We start from the raw sequence: 13,603 nt of genomic DNA, 5'->3' as shown, positions 1-13,603 counted from the left end.
CAAATATCTAGCTACCAGGGGAATGCAAATCAAATTTACAATGAGATATCATCTTACTCCCATAAGATTGGCAACTATGAAAAAAGCAGAAGACTACAAATGCTGGAGAGGATTAGAAGGAATGGGAACCCTCATCCACTGCTGGTGGGAATGCAAAAGGATCCAGTCATTCTGTAGTACAGTTGGTCAGTTTCTCAAAAAACTAGCCATAGATTTGCATTATGACCCAGCAATTCCACTGCTGGGTATATACCCAAAAGAACTGAAAACAAAGACACAATCCGATATATGCCCACCAATTTTCGTAGCAGCATTGTTCACTATTGCCAAATTTGGAATCAACCCAAATGTCCATCAACAGATGAATGGAGAAATAAAATGCGGTATACACATACAGTGGAATACTACTCAGCTTTAAGAATGAATACACTACAAACACACATGATAACATGGATGAATCTTGAGAACCTTATATTGAGTGAAGCAACTCAGGCATTGAAGGACAAATACTACATGACCTTAATGATATGAAATAAGTAAACCAAGCTGCCTCAGAGAGCTAGAGACTGGATGATATGCTTACAGGAATTCGGGTGGTGGAGGAAGGATGTAAGCTGTCACATACATGGAAGAAATCTATGATAAGCTGGAGGTAAGTATTTGTACAAGGAAGGGATATAATGGGGGCATAGGGTTAACTTTAGGTGGGGCTTTGTGGGCTTGATGGGTGCTACGGGTGGGAGGATGGGAATATTGACCAAGAATTGGGGGTAGGGTGGGGCAACATACGAACATAGGATATTGTCAGGTATTTCGTTGAGAGTATAATGCTGAGAAAACTTTTTCAAAAATATAATAAGGAAGGTTACCTGTTTAAGATGTTTAAAGAGGATAATCTGATGCAGGACAGGCTCCTAGGGAATATGTGAATGCTCATTTTGCCATAGTCATTTACATCATTGGATAGAGACCCTTATAATGAGAGTCAAGGTATACCCACATCCTGGGGAGGACTGACGCCCTCAAATAGAGGATATTGTATCTCTCAAGAGAAATGGTGGCTCCCAGGGCATTAGGGCAGTTGAGCATGTCAAGCCCTCAACACTGTTGCAAGTATCTCTGAACATGGCCCTTCAAGCAATGAATGCTGACTGTCACTGTGGGCCCAAACAGGTGGGGGAAAGAGGTATTGAATATATGGAACAAATGTAACTGAGTGGGCAACAGAAGTGTATCACAAGAGTATGCAAGGATTGATATAAGACATGTAAAATTACACCAAAAATATATAGGGGCTGATAGGCTAAAATGTAAAACATAAGATAACTAAAAATTTAGAAAGTTGTATAGTCTAAAATATAATCCACAATGTAAACACAAATTTTACCTTGTTTGGAAGCTATTGTCTCAATATCTGTACACCAGTTTCATTAAATATAGTATGAATATGTAAAAAGATTATTGCTGAGGAAGGGAAAAGTTTTTATGTTGGATATGTGGAAGTACTGTGTATTGTATATATGAATTACTGTGATCTAAAAATTTTGTGAAGATAAGCTTAATAATTAGAAAAAAAGAAAAGAAAAAGATAGGATATAGACACTGGAGAAAAGACGGAAGTAATTGTCTTGCCAATTTTTATACAGGGCAACACTTATTACAGTGATGGTAGGCAAAACATCAGAACAAAGCCTTCACATTTTTAAAATTTTTTATATCCCAATTTATTCTTACCTTAATTTTTCTAAATTAATATTTATTCTATATTTAACGTTTAAACTCATCACTATATTCCATTTTACTATTAATATATTGGGCTTCACTTTTCACAAAGTTTTGGATCACAGACAGGTTCAACAATGGCAGCAGAGGAATACTGGTGTGCAATATTATTCACAGGGGACATGGTTGGCATGGAATTTTACAGGGCATATATCCAGGGTACATAATAATGTTTGGATATTTTCATAGTGCATACAATTAAAAACAACTGAGGGTGTGGTGAGTTCCTAGCCAGGGGAGTTCTAACACAGTTGCTAAAGGAACAGCAACATTTCCCCAAGTGCCAAGGCAAAGACCAAAAAAGAATGAAGGTACAACAATGAGCCCTTGATACTAATGACTATGCTTGTGGGCCTGTGCACCTGAAATAAAAACAAGGTCTAGAGCTGCAGGGTGCCTAAGAGTTACCTCCTGGGAGCCTCCATGTTGCTCAAATGTGGCCAGACTCGAAGCCAATCTCAGCATTTAAATGTGTTGCCTTCCCCCCAGCGTGGGACATGACTCCCGGGTATGAGCCTCCCTAGTGTTGAAGGATTACTACCAAGAACCAGCTGATGATATAACTAGAAAATTACCTTGAATAAAAGGGTCAACTCGCACCAGCATAATATCTCAATCTGCATATAATACCAGGAGTTAAAAATGCTTTTTGACCTGAACAAAAGGGTAAAATGGAAAGGACAAATGAGTTTATATTGCTATGAGTCTCCAAAAAGAGCTGGGAGTTTATCAGAGGGGTTGCCCTTATGCACATCTCAGCAGATTCCCAGAAACAGATAAAATAGATACAACCCTGAGTATTGGTTCTTCTGAGAGCTACAGAGACCCACAGGTTCTGTGTTCATAGCAGATGGAGTTCAGTGCCATGTCATTTGGCCCTACTTTGGAGTTTGTGTTTCTGTGTGATGGAGCTGGACTCAGATTTGATCTTTGTTCTCAAGCCTCTCCTGCTACTTTTACCAGAACTGTAGTTGGTGCTGGTGTTTAATATATACCCAGGGGACCTGAATCTCTGGACTGACCTTGTGATAACTAGGCCCTGAGCCTCAACAGATTTCAGCTCCTACACTCTGGTTTATTGGACCTACACCACTCAGCTAACATGGAGTTGAAGAAGGTCAACCACCACATCCGGGAGCCAAGAGTGCCTACAACTAAAAGCAGGAAGATTGCATCCAGCATCCATGTGGAATCTAATCCCCCTCTTGATATAGATGTGGAGTGGACACAACCATTCTAACGTCCACAGGATGGAGGAATAGAGTATGAATTAGGGTGGACTTAGTGATATTCTATTCATGAACTATTGTGATTAGTAATCAAAGAAAATGTGCCACTGGTGTGGAGAAAGTGGCCATGGTGGCTGCTGGGGGTAGGGAGTGGGAGGAAGAGATGAGATGTGGGGGCATTTTCGGGAGTTGAATTTGTCCTGGGTGGTGCTTCAGGGACAATTATCAGACATTGTATGTCTTCCCATGGCCCACTTGGAACGTGGGTGAGTGAGGACTATAATCTGGACCACTGATCATGGGATGTAGCGGGGCTCAGAGAAGTATTCATCAAATGCAGTGAATGTCTTGTGATGATGGAGATTTTTGTTATGAGGGGAGGAGTGGCATGAGGGTGGGGAGGTATATGGGGACCTCATATTTTTTTAATGTAATATTAAAAAATTAATAAAGACAGAAAAATAAAGCATTGGCCAATGGAAAAATTCTCTGAAAATGAAGCAAAAAAAAAATAAAATAAAATTAATAAGAACATGAAATAATACTTTAAAAAATAACTAATATTTTTTATTTTAAATTAAAAAAATTTAAAAATTAGACATCATTTATTTCATGTCTGAAAGATCTGTTATCTTGTACGAACAGTCATGTTTCCTTCCATGTATTCCCCCAGCATCTTATTTTTTCATTTTATCTTCAAAGAAGTTTTAGGATACACACATAGAGAAAATCGGGGATTCCCATATACCCAATGCCCTCCCCCTTTTTGCCTCTTCCCTATTAATAACATTTTACATGCAGTTGATACAGTTGTTACAAATGATGTACAAATATTGAAGCAATGTTACTAACCATGATCAATGGTTTACATTATGGTTTACATTTTTAATTGTACAGTTTTATATATTTTGATGAATTTTGAAATGGCCTGTATTAGTTTTTGCAAGATCATGCTGACCAATTTAATGCACTAAAAATGGAGTTTCACAAAATATCTGAAAGAATATGGAATTCCCTGCCTGGAGAATTCTGCTACTTTCTCTATCAGGACATCAAGTATTCCCAAGTCCAAGTGCAGTGCCTAGTAAAGGAACACGGACCATTACATCAGGCCCTTGATATTAATGATTGTGTTTATGAAACTTTTCTTGTGATATTGAAATTTAGCCTGGTATTATATACTGCACAAGAGTTACCACCTGAAAGCCTCCTTTTTGCTCAAATGTTGCCTCTCTCTAAGCCAACCCCAGCTTATAAATGCAATACATTATCCCTGGTGTGGGAAATGACTCCAGGGAAGGAGCCGCTCTACCACCTAGAGATTATTACCAAGAACCAACTAGCAATGCATCTGTAAAAAGGGTGAATTGGTAAGTACTAATTAGTTTTGATAGCTAAGATACTTCAAAGTGAGTATTGAGGTCTTTCCAGAGGTTATGCTTATTCACATCACAGAGGGCCTCATTGACTGCCATAGTAAACATTACCTCAAATAGCAGGGCTCCTTAGGGCTCTAGAGACATGTAGACATTATAGGCAGTGTAGAAAATCTCAGGAATTTGGCATCCTGACCATGGACCTTACTTTGGAATATATGCTCCCCAATGTAACAGATTTAGACTCATTTATAGATTCTCTAAAATGGCTCTTCTGCCTCTTTTATTTGAACCTATAATTATTAAAATACTTGATAAATATGTGTCCCAGAGATTTAATGCTTGATCTTTCCATATACCAGATTCAGCAGACTTGCAACACCTACTCTCCAATTTGCTGGACTCACCCAGGATAACTAACAAATTATGATGGACAATGCCCATCTTAAAGAACAGAGAGTCTGCAACTGCAAGGAAGATAGTTCCATCCATTTGCTCCATGGGATATAAACTTCTTCTCAATTAGAATCAGAGTGGGCATCACTATCCCAATATACTCAAGATTGGGGAATGAACAATGGACTAGAGTAGGCTTATTGTTATTCTACTGTAGACTTATTATACTTGTACCAATTGAAATACTTTAATCACTGATATAAAGTCAGTGGCCACAAGAGGCTCTGAAGGATGGGAGAGGGAAGAATAGGTGTAATATGGGGGCATTTTAAGGACACTGGAGTAGTCATGAATGACATTGCAGTGATGGATACAGGCCATTTATGTTTTGTCATAACCTACAGAATTGTGCAAAGCAGAGGGCAAACTATAGTATAAACAGTAATCCGCAGTTTGTTGCAATACTTCATTATATGTTCATCATTTGCAACAAATGTACAACACAAGTGAGGAATGTTGCTGATTGGGAAAGTGTGGGAGGAAGAGGGAAATAGATATATAGGAATCCCTTATATTTTTAATGTAATATTTATATAATCCAAAGCTTCTTTAAATATAAAATATTAATGAAAAATAAGAAAACTTTGGAGAGTGAGGTTTGCCTGCTGGGAAATACAGGCGATATTTGAACTCCAGTAAATAAAGAATTCCAAAACAATTAACAAGTAGAAACACAGGATGAGACAAAGGCCCTGAAAAGACAGGTGGACCGTATACTTTATATTTTCCTTGGACAGACATTCCTTATAGGAGGATTGAAGATCAAAAAATTGCAGCCTTATCACCAGGTGATTAGTCAAGAAACAGACATTCCACTAAATAAATCCAGGAGTTGACATTTTAAAATATTAAAATGTACAGTGTACAATAAAAGAATACAAGGCAAAGAAACAGGAAGTGATAGCCCATCTGGTTAAAAATCCAGAACACAAAACCAAAGATGGAGAGAATGTGCAAATGCCAAACAAAAAATTTAAGAAAATGATGTGAAAAATGCCCAAGGAGATGATGGAAAATGCAGAAAAATAACTAAAGCAAATCAGTAAAACAGTGAATGATAATTTTGAGAATCTAAGTAAAGAGAAATATGTTTTTAAATGGCCAAAACAAAACTACTTGTGTTGACAAACACAATAATCAAAAGTAAAAATTCTGGGAAGCTTTAAACAGCAGAATGGAGCTGGAAAAATTAATATCCAGCAAAATTGAAGGGAAGACAATTAAAGTGAGTTAGTCTGAGAAGGAGAAATAAAGAAAGAATTATAAATCATGAAAATTGTCTCAGAGACCTCTGATATACCATTAAGCCTACCAATATACACATTATGGGTGTCCCAGAAGAAGATAGAAAGGCACTGAAGGAATATTTAAAGAAATAATGACAGAAAACTTCCAAAATATATTAAAGATGTGAATATACATATTCAAGAAGCCCAGGGAAAAACAAACAAGATCAAAATGAAAGTAATACAAACCATTTCATATAGATCATTCTGTTAAAAGCAAAGGATAAAGAGTTCTGAAAGCTGCAAAGCTGCTACATACAAGTTAGTCCAATTTTTTTTAGTACAAATTTCTCATCAAAAACCCGAAAAACAAGAAAGCAATGTGCTGAAATACTTAAAGTACTGAAAGAAAACAACTACCAATTTTTTTGTGATTAGATGAGATAAAAATGCCTGGACATAAATTTTTTTTGGAGTAATGCTTCCATAACTTGCTGAGCAGACATTAGTCTTTAGATTTTGAATTTGAAATAAAGTTTGAATTAAAAAAGATGTTAATTTGTAACCCAATGGAAATCACAAGGGAAATATATGAAAAATATACCCAGATAGAAATGAGAAGATAGCCAATATGGTACAACCCACAAAAAAAAAAAAAAAAAAATATATATATATATATATATATATATATATATATATATATATATGAGTAACCAATAATGGAACACTTGAGGTGATGAATACAGGGTGAAATGACCTAGTACCTTAAAGTTACATGTTTGTTCCTTGTTGGTAGGATACAAAGGAAAGAATTTTATGTAAATGGGAAGCTAATGAGATGCACTGCTCTCTTTGTTTTAAAAGATTTATTTTTTATTTGTTTCTCTCCCCTTCCCCCCCACCCCAGTTCTCTGTTCTGTGTCCATTTGCTGCGTGTTCTTCTTTTGTCTGCTTCTGTTCTTCTCAGCTGCATGGGAATCTGTGTCTCTTTTTGTTGCGTCATCTTGCTGAGTCAGCTCTCTGTGTGTGTGGCACCATTCTTGGGCAGGCTGAACTTTCCTTTACCCTGGGTGGCTCTCCTTATGGGGCACACTCCTTGTGTGTGGGGCTCCCATATGTGGGGGCACCCCTGCATGGAAGGGAAGTCCTTGTGTGCATCAGCACTGCATGTGGGCCAGCTCCTCATGGGTCAAGGAGGCCTAGGTTTTTAACCATGCACCTCCCATGTGGTAGACGGACACCCTATCCACTGGGCCAAGTTCGCTTCCCATGCAATGCTCTCTTGATGCAAAATTCCATTTCTTGTGGTTGATAATATCATGTTGAAGCAATGAAGTATGAAAACCAGCTTCAACCAGTTGGCTGGACCTGCACAGTTGAAGACCCTAGTTGTACTCACTTCAACTTGCTTAGTTAACATAGTAAAATTCCCACCCCAGGGTTGAGTTATCCACCCCTTTTTTAATCATTCAATGCATGTGATGTGCAAGTGTGATTTCCTGAACATACTAATATATGATTACATAAGTATCTATGTATGTTCATTCATATGCACAAAAGCTAATGCAGAATCAAAGCAAATGCTAAATAGAAACTTAGGTATTTAATCAAGAGTGAATCCTTAGCACAGGGAGTCAGGTCTGAGTCACTTTAGGCTGACCCTGTTTCCTTGTCTCTGCAGACACAATAATTATAAGTTCTGCCAAACTCTCCTGCTAAAGTTTTTCTCTACATCTCTAGTTATCCACAAAAGACCCAGCCTTGGGGCCTAACAATTGACAACCCAGCTGGGACAAAAATAAATAAAAGGAGTAGCTAAAGAATGCTTCCAAAGTGGACTGTGGAGGTGGTTGTCCACACTGGAGCATCCCTGAATCCAGCAGTTGCTTCCAATTTTCCTGAGGACTTGGGGTTTCCTGAGGCAAAGTCACTTTTCAGCTGCTGAAGGAATCAGCTCACAAGGTTAGGACAGAGGACTTTTTTGTCTACTTCCTTTGGCAAGTGAGTTCATTCCTTTATTCCTTCTTTTATTCACCAACTGAACTTGAGTTAGCATGTGGTTTCAGTTTTGCTATTTCTCTTTGGCTTTGGCTAACTGTGAGTTAGCACATGTTTTACCTCTGCTATAGAGGCAGAGTTTTGGCTGGCACAAGTGAGGCTTCATATGTTTGAGTCTTACTCCCTCAAAAGAACTCATTGCTGTTCAGTTATCTCTGGTTCTGTATTCATTCTCTTTCCCTTTCTCTCCCTCTATCTCTACTGCTATGGGACATGAGTCATTGGTGCCTGAGTGCTCACCACCAGGAGACTTCCTGAAAAAATTGGTCTAAACTTGGGGGATCTGGTTTGTAGAAGCATAAGCTGATTATTTTTTGCAAAGAAGCTTGACCTAGATACATATAAAATAGCAGGCAAGATTAGCCAGAAAATGGATCTTTAAATATTAACATTATATTACAATTACACTTGTTTTGTAAATGGCAAGAAAAATGGGCAAAAAATCCCATATATTCAAATCTTCTTTGAGTTATGGAAAGAAAAAAAAACTAAAAAAAAGTTGTGGGTTAATATTGTGTGAGTCCTTTAGCCCTGGTCAAAGATCTTAAAAGCAGTAAAAATCAAAGAAGTGAAATAATGAAAAGCTTTGAAAGAGCCATACTAATGGAGTAAGACTAATTAGTCAAATTTATAAGACTTATGTTTCTGTTGTTGAGTTTTTTTGGCTTTCTTTTTAATGTTACATTAAAAATATGAGGTCCCCATACAGCCTCCAGCCCCCTCACCCCACTCCTCCCATAACAACAACCTCCTCCATCATCATGGGACATTCATTGCACTTGGTAAATACATCTCTGAGCACTGCTGCACTCCATGGTCAATGGTCCACATTATAGTTTACACTCTCCCCCAGTCCACCCAGGGGGCCATGGGAGGACATACAATGTCCAGTACCTGTCCCTGCAATACCACCCAGGACAACTTCATGTCCTGAAAATGCCCCCACATCACATCTCTTCTTCCCACTCCCTACCCTCAGCAGCTACCATGGCCACTTTCTCCACATCAATGCTACATTTTCTTTGATTACTAATCACAATAGTTCATGAATGGAATTTCAGTATCTTAACTTTTTTTTGCCTCTTTGCACGAGTATATTTTCATACCTCCAGTTGGTAATATTAAATTAAGAAATAAGAATTCTTAAAAGAGCTCTATTCAAATGGTCAGAAATTAAGTAAGTGCTTATGCCATTTTCCAAAGCAGAGAGACTGTTTTATCAAAATAGTTTCTTGCACTTTAATCTTATCATGTACTGAAACTCCAGAACAATTAATGACCTGTCTGGGGTTGTTGAGGTACTGGAAATACTTAATCCCTCATTTAGCTCAAATATTAGAATCATTGTACATGTTAATAAGGAAAGATTGTGCATGGAAATGGGAGGAGCCCCAGCAAGATATTTTTTAAAAAGTAAAGAGAGCAATAGCACAGGCTCAAGCAGTAAAGGAAGGTGGACCATATCTTATCGATTAAATTGGATGAAGCCAGCAGCAGTATTAGTTTTGGGTGGGGTTTGTGGCAAAGACAACATTCTAAGCAAATACCCCTTGGGTTTTGGTCCCAGTTGTGGAAGGGGGCCAAATTATGATGTAGCCCCTTGAAGAAGCAACTGTATACAACATGCCATGCCCAGTTGCAAGTAGAGGGCTTAACCCAATTTTGTTGGGCCTCTCTGAAGACTGCCATCCCTACCCAAGAGTGAACTGCAGATAATGGATACAAGACAAAAACTATAAACTGTCACAGGCTGCCCTCTGTGAGGAAAAGATCTATAAAAGAGCATCTGAAACACCTTCCTGCAATAACAGATAACTATTTATCATGTCCCTGACCACTACTCTAACACCACTTTTGAGAATGTTGAGGCAGATGACCCCATGAAGATCTGAAACCATACCATTGTAACCCAAGAAACAGCAGAGTAGTTCCACAGGAAAAGCAGCCATTGTGACTACCAGACACTGTAACAGCAGTTTCAACTACTTGTTACTCATCAGAAGCTTGTGAACATAACCCATGTGTGTCCATCATGCTCACTTTGATGACTATGACAATTACCTGACCAGATGGAATATATTAGCTGAGAATAGACTCCAGTAGCATGATAGCAAGTGAATTACATCAATCCCTTCCTGCTCTAAGAAGGGGCAAGGCATACTTTTACTGGGACTCTGGTAAACAGCAAGCTACTGTTCATTCCTAGTAAAAGTAAGTGCCCTATATAGGGTGCCAGCCCAAATTAATAGTGATAAAGAAACTCCATTTACTTGTCACCTCACTCAGTATTGAGCTATGAACCAGGATATTGTTTAAACGTTCCATCTGCCTTATAATCCCACTGGTGCATATCTTGTAGAAAGGATAAATGGCCTTTTAAAGGAACAAATAAAAGGCAATAAAGGATCTTTACAGCAATGGGCTAAGAAACCTTATCCAGCCTTATCCCTTTAAATTCAGCACTTCAATTTACAGCTCCTGCTCCAATTGAAATGTTAATAGCAGGATTAATGCAAGCATTGAGAATAGGAGTTAAAGAGCCAGTGAAGCTACAGCCCCAAAGAGGAATTAATATGTATTTGTGGCTTATGCCTCAAACCATACAAACTGGGAATATGAGGCTATTTGGCCATGGTACTGGCCTAAGCAGCCTCGCTAGTTGAGAATCTTAAACCCAGGGGAAATAGGTGTCACACAAAACATTATTATAAAGCCAGTTTATACAAAAAATTCAGTAAAAATTTTTATTAATAATCTGAAGTCTCCTATTCCCATTTAAGCCTAAGCTAGGTTTTAAAATCACTGAAAAAAAAAAAAACCTCAAAGAATTTAGAAGGGGAAATATATGACATTGAAAACCTCCTCATAAAACCTCTCTTAGGGAAACGGACTTGGCCCAGTGGTTAGGGTGTCCGTCTACCACATGGGAGGTCCACGGTTCAAATCCCGGGCCTCCTTGACCCATGTGGAGCTGGCCCATGCACAATGCTGATGCACGCAAGGAGTGCCATGCCACGCAGGGGTGTCCCCCGCATAGGGGAGCCCCACGTGCAAGGAGTGTGCCCCATAAGGAGAGCAGCCCAGCACCAAAGAAAGTGCAGCCTGCCTGAGAATGGTGCCACTCACATGGAGAGCTGACACAAGATGACCACAATGAAAAGAGACACAGATTCCCATGCCACTGACAACAACAGAAGCGGACAAAGAAACAAGACACAGCAAATAGACATAGAGAACAGACAACCGGGGTGGGCGAGGTGAGGGAAAAGAAATAAACAAAATAAATAAATCTTTAAAAAAAAAACCTCTCTTACCTGTTACTTTGTTATCTACTAATGGAAATGTTGCTTATATATTATTAAACCAGTGTAATTTACCCCTTTCTGTTCCCCATAAACACTCTGAGGATCAAGTTAAACTAAAATGGGAAGGAACCTACAAAACATTATTAACCTTTCATTGTTCTCTTAAGTTACAGGGAATCAAGTCCTGAATTCATCATACTAGAGAAAAACTTTATTACTTATCAGATCTGGTAAATAAAGGAGGTCCTGAACCAGAGACCACACCTCAGCATGAAGCAAAATATGAAGAAGAGCTGGTGAGGAACCTGCAGTTCCTTTTCAGAAAGAAAAGATAAAATTTAACCAGATAATTATTCTGTTTTTTCTCTTACCGGACCTACCTATAACTAGCCATGAAGTAAGATACTGATCATTGCTCACACTTGTTTTGCAAATCATCCAAATCGTCTACATCAGAACAAAGTCAGGGTACTGTGTGTACTTGTACAATCAATATCAAGTAATGCCTGGACTTGATGTATTGTGGAATATATCAGTTAATATGCACCTTGAAAGCAACAGTCAGGAAAGCCTACTTAAATAAACTATCCAATAAAGAAATACAAGACTCAAAGTATACTCCAAACCTAACTGACCTAATAGATATATCTAGAATACTTCACCCAATGAAAACATAATATATGTTCCACTTGAGTGCCAATGGATCATTCTACAGGATAGACCATATGTTAGGTCACAAAACAATTTTTTTTTCTAATCAGAAATCAGAGAGGTGAGAAGGCAATGTTAGGATATATTTAAGATGCTGAAAGAGAAAAACTACCAAACAAAAACATGTTATCAAACAAAACTGTCCTTCAAAAATGAGGAATAGTATAAAATACTCACAGATAGGAGAAACTGAGAGACTTCATAAAGAAACACCCAGCCCTAGAATTAGCAAAGGGAGTACTGCAATGTGAAAGGAAAAGTCAGGAGAAGGTGTCTTGGAGTACTATGAAGAAATGACGAAAATCAGTAAGGGTAACTAAAAGGGAAATATGAAATCCAACAGCACTGTAGCCATAATATACCATCCTAATATGTACTGAATGGTGAAAAAATGAAAGATATCCTTGTAAGATCAGGAATACAACGTAGTTGCACACTGTCATCATTGTTATGCAACAGTGGAAGTACTAGCCAGAAAAATTAGTCAAGAGACGGAAACAAAATGCATCCAAATCGGAAAGGAAGAAGTAAGCTTTTCACTATTTGCAGATAACATGATGCAATATGCCAATATGTAGAAAGTCTTAAAAAATCCATGACAAAGCTAAAATGGCTCATAAACGAATTCAGCAAATTGGCAGGGAACAAGATAAACATGCAAAAATCAGTATGGTTTCCAGCAACTAGTAATGAACAATCTGAGAAAGAATTAAAGACAAAGTTCCAATTACAATAGTAACTAAAAGAATCAGTTATCTCAGAATATATCTAACTATGGATATAGATGATATACACACAGAAAACTCAAAATATTGCTAAAAGAAAGCAAAGAAGACATTTACAAATGGAAGTACATTCTGTGTTCATGAACTGGAAAATAAAGTATCATTAATGTGTCCGTACTACCCAAAATGATTTACAGATCCAATTGAATTCCAATAAAATTCCAAAAATTTGTTTTGCAGAAATGGAAATCCAATTATCAAATTTACATGGAAGTGTAATTGGACTCAAATGTCCACAGATTTCTTGAAAAAGAACAATGAAGTAGGAGGAATTACACTTCCTAAATTTAAAGTGAATTACAAAGCTACAGTTTTCAAAACAACATGGTACTGACAAAACCATATGCGTATTGACCAACAGAATGAAATTGAGAATTGAGAAGTCCTGATCTATAAGGCTAATTGACTTTTGACAATTAAACCTAGTCCACTTAATTGGGAAAGAATCGTCTCTGCAAAAAATCATCCTGGGAGACCTGGATATTATGCAAAAGAATAAGAGAGGAGTTTTATCTTACAGCATATACTACGACTGACAGAAAAAGATGGATCAAATTCCTAAATATAAGAATCTGGACTATAATACTACAAGAAAAATATTTTTTTTTTGTAGTAGGCAATGATTTCTTAGAGTTTACAAACAAAGCACAAGAATAAAAGAAAAATAGATATATA

The sequence above is a fragment of the Dasypus novemcinctus genome, chromosome X, assembly GCF_030445035.2.
Source record: "Dasypus novemcinctus isolate mDasNov1 chromosome X, mDasNov1.1.hap2, whole genome shotgun sequence".
NCBI classification, from domain to species: Eukaryota; Metazoa; Chordata; class Mammalia; order Cingulata; family Dasypodidae; genus Dasypus; species Dasypus novemcinctus.
This window is presented reverse-complemented; position numbering follows the sequence as displayed.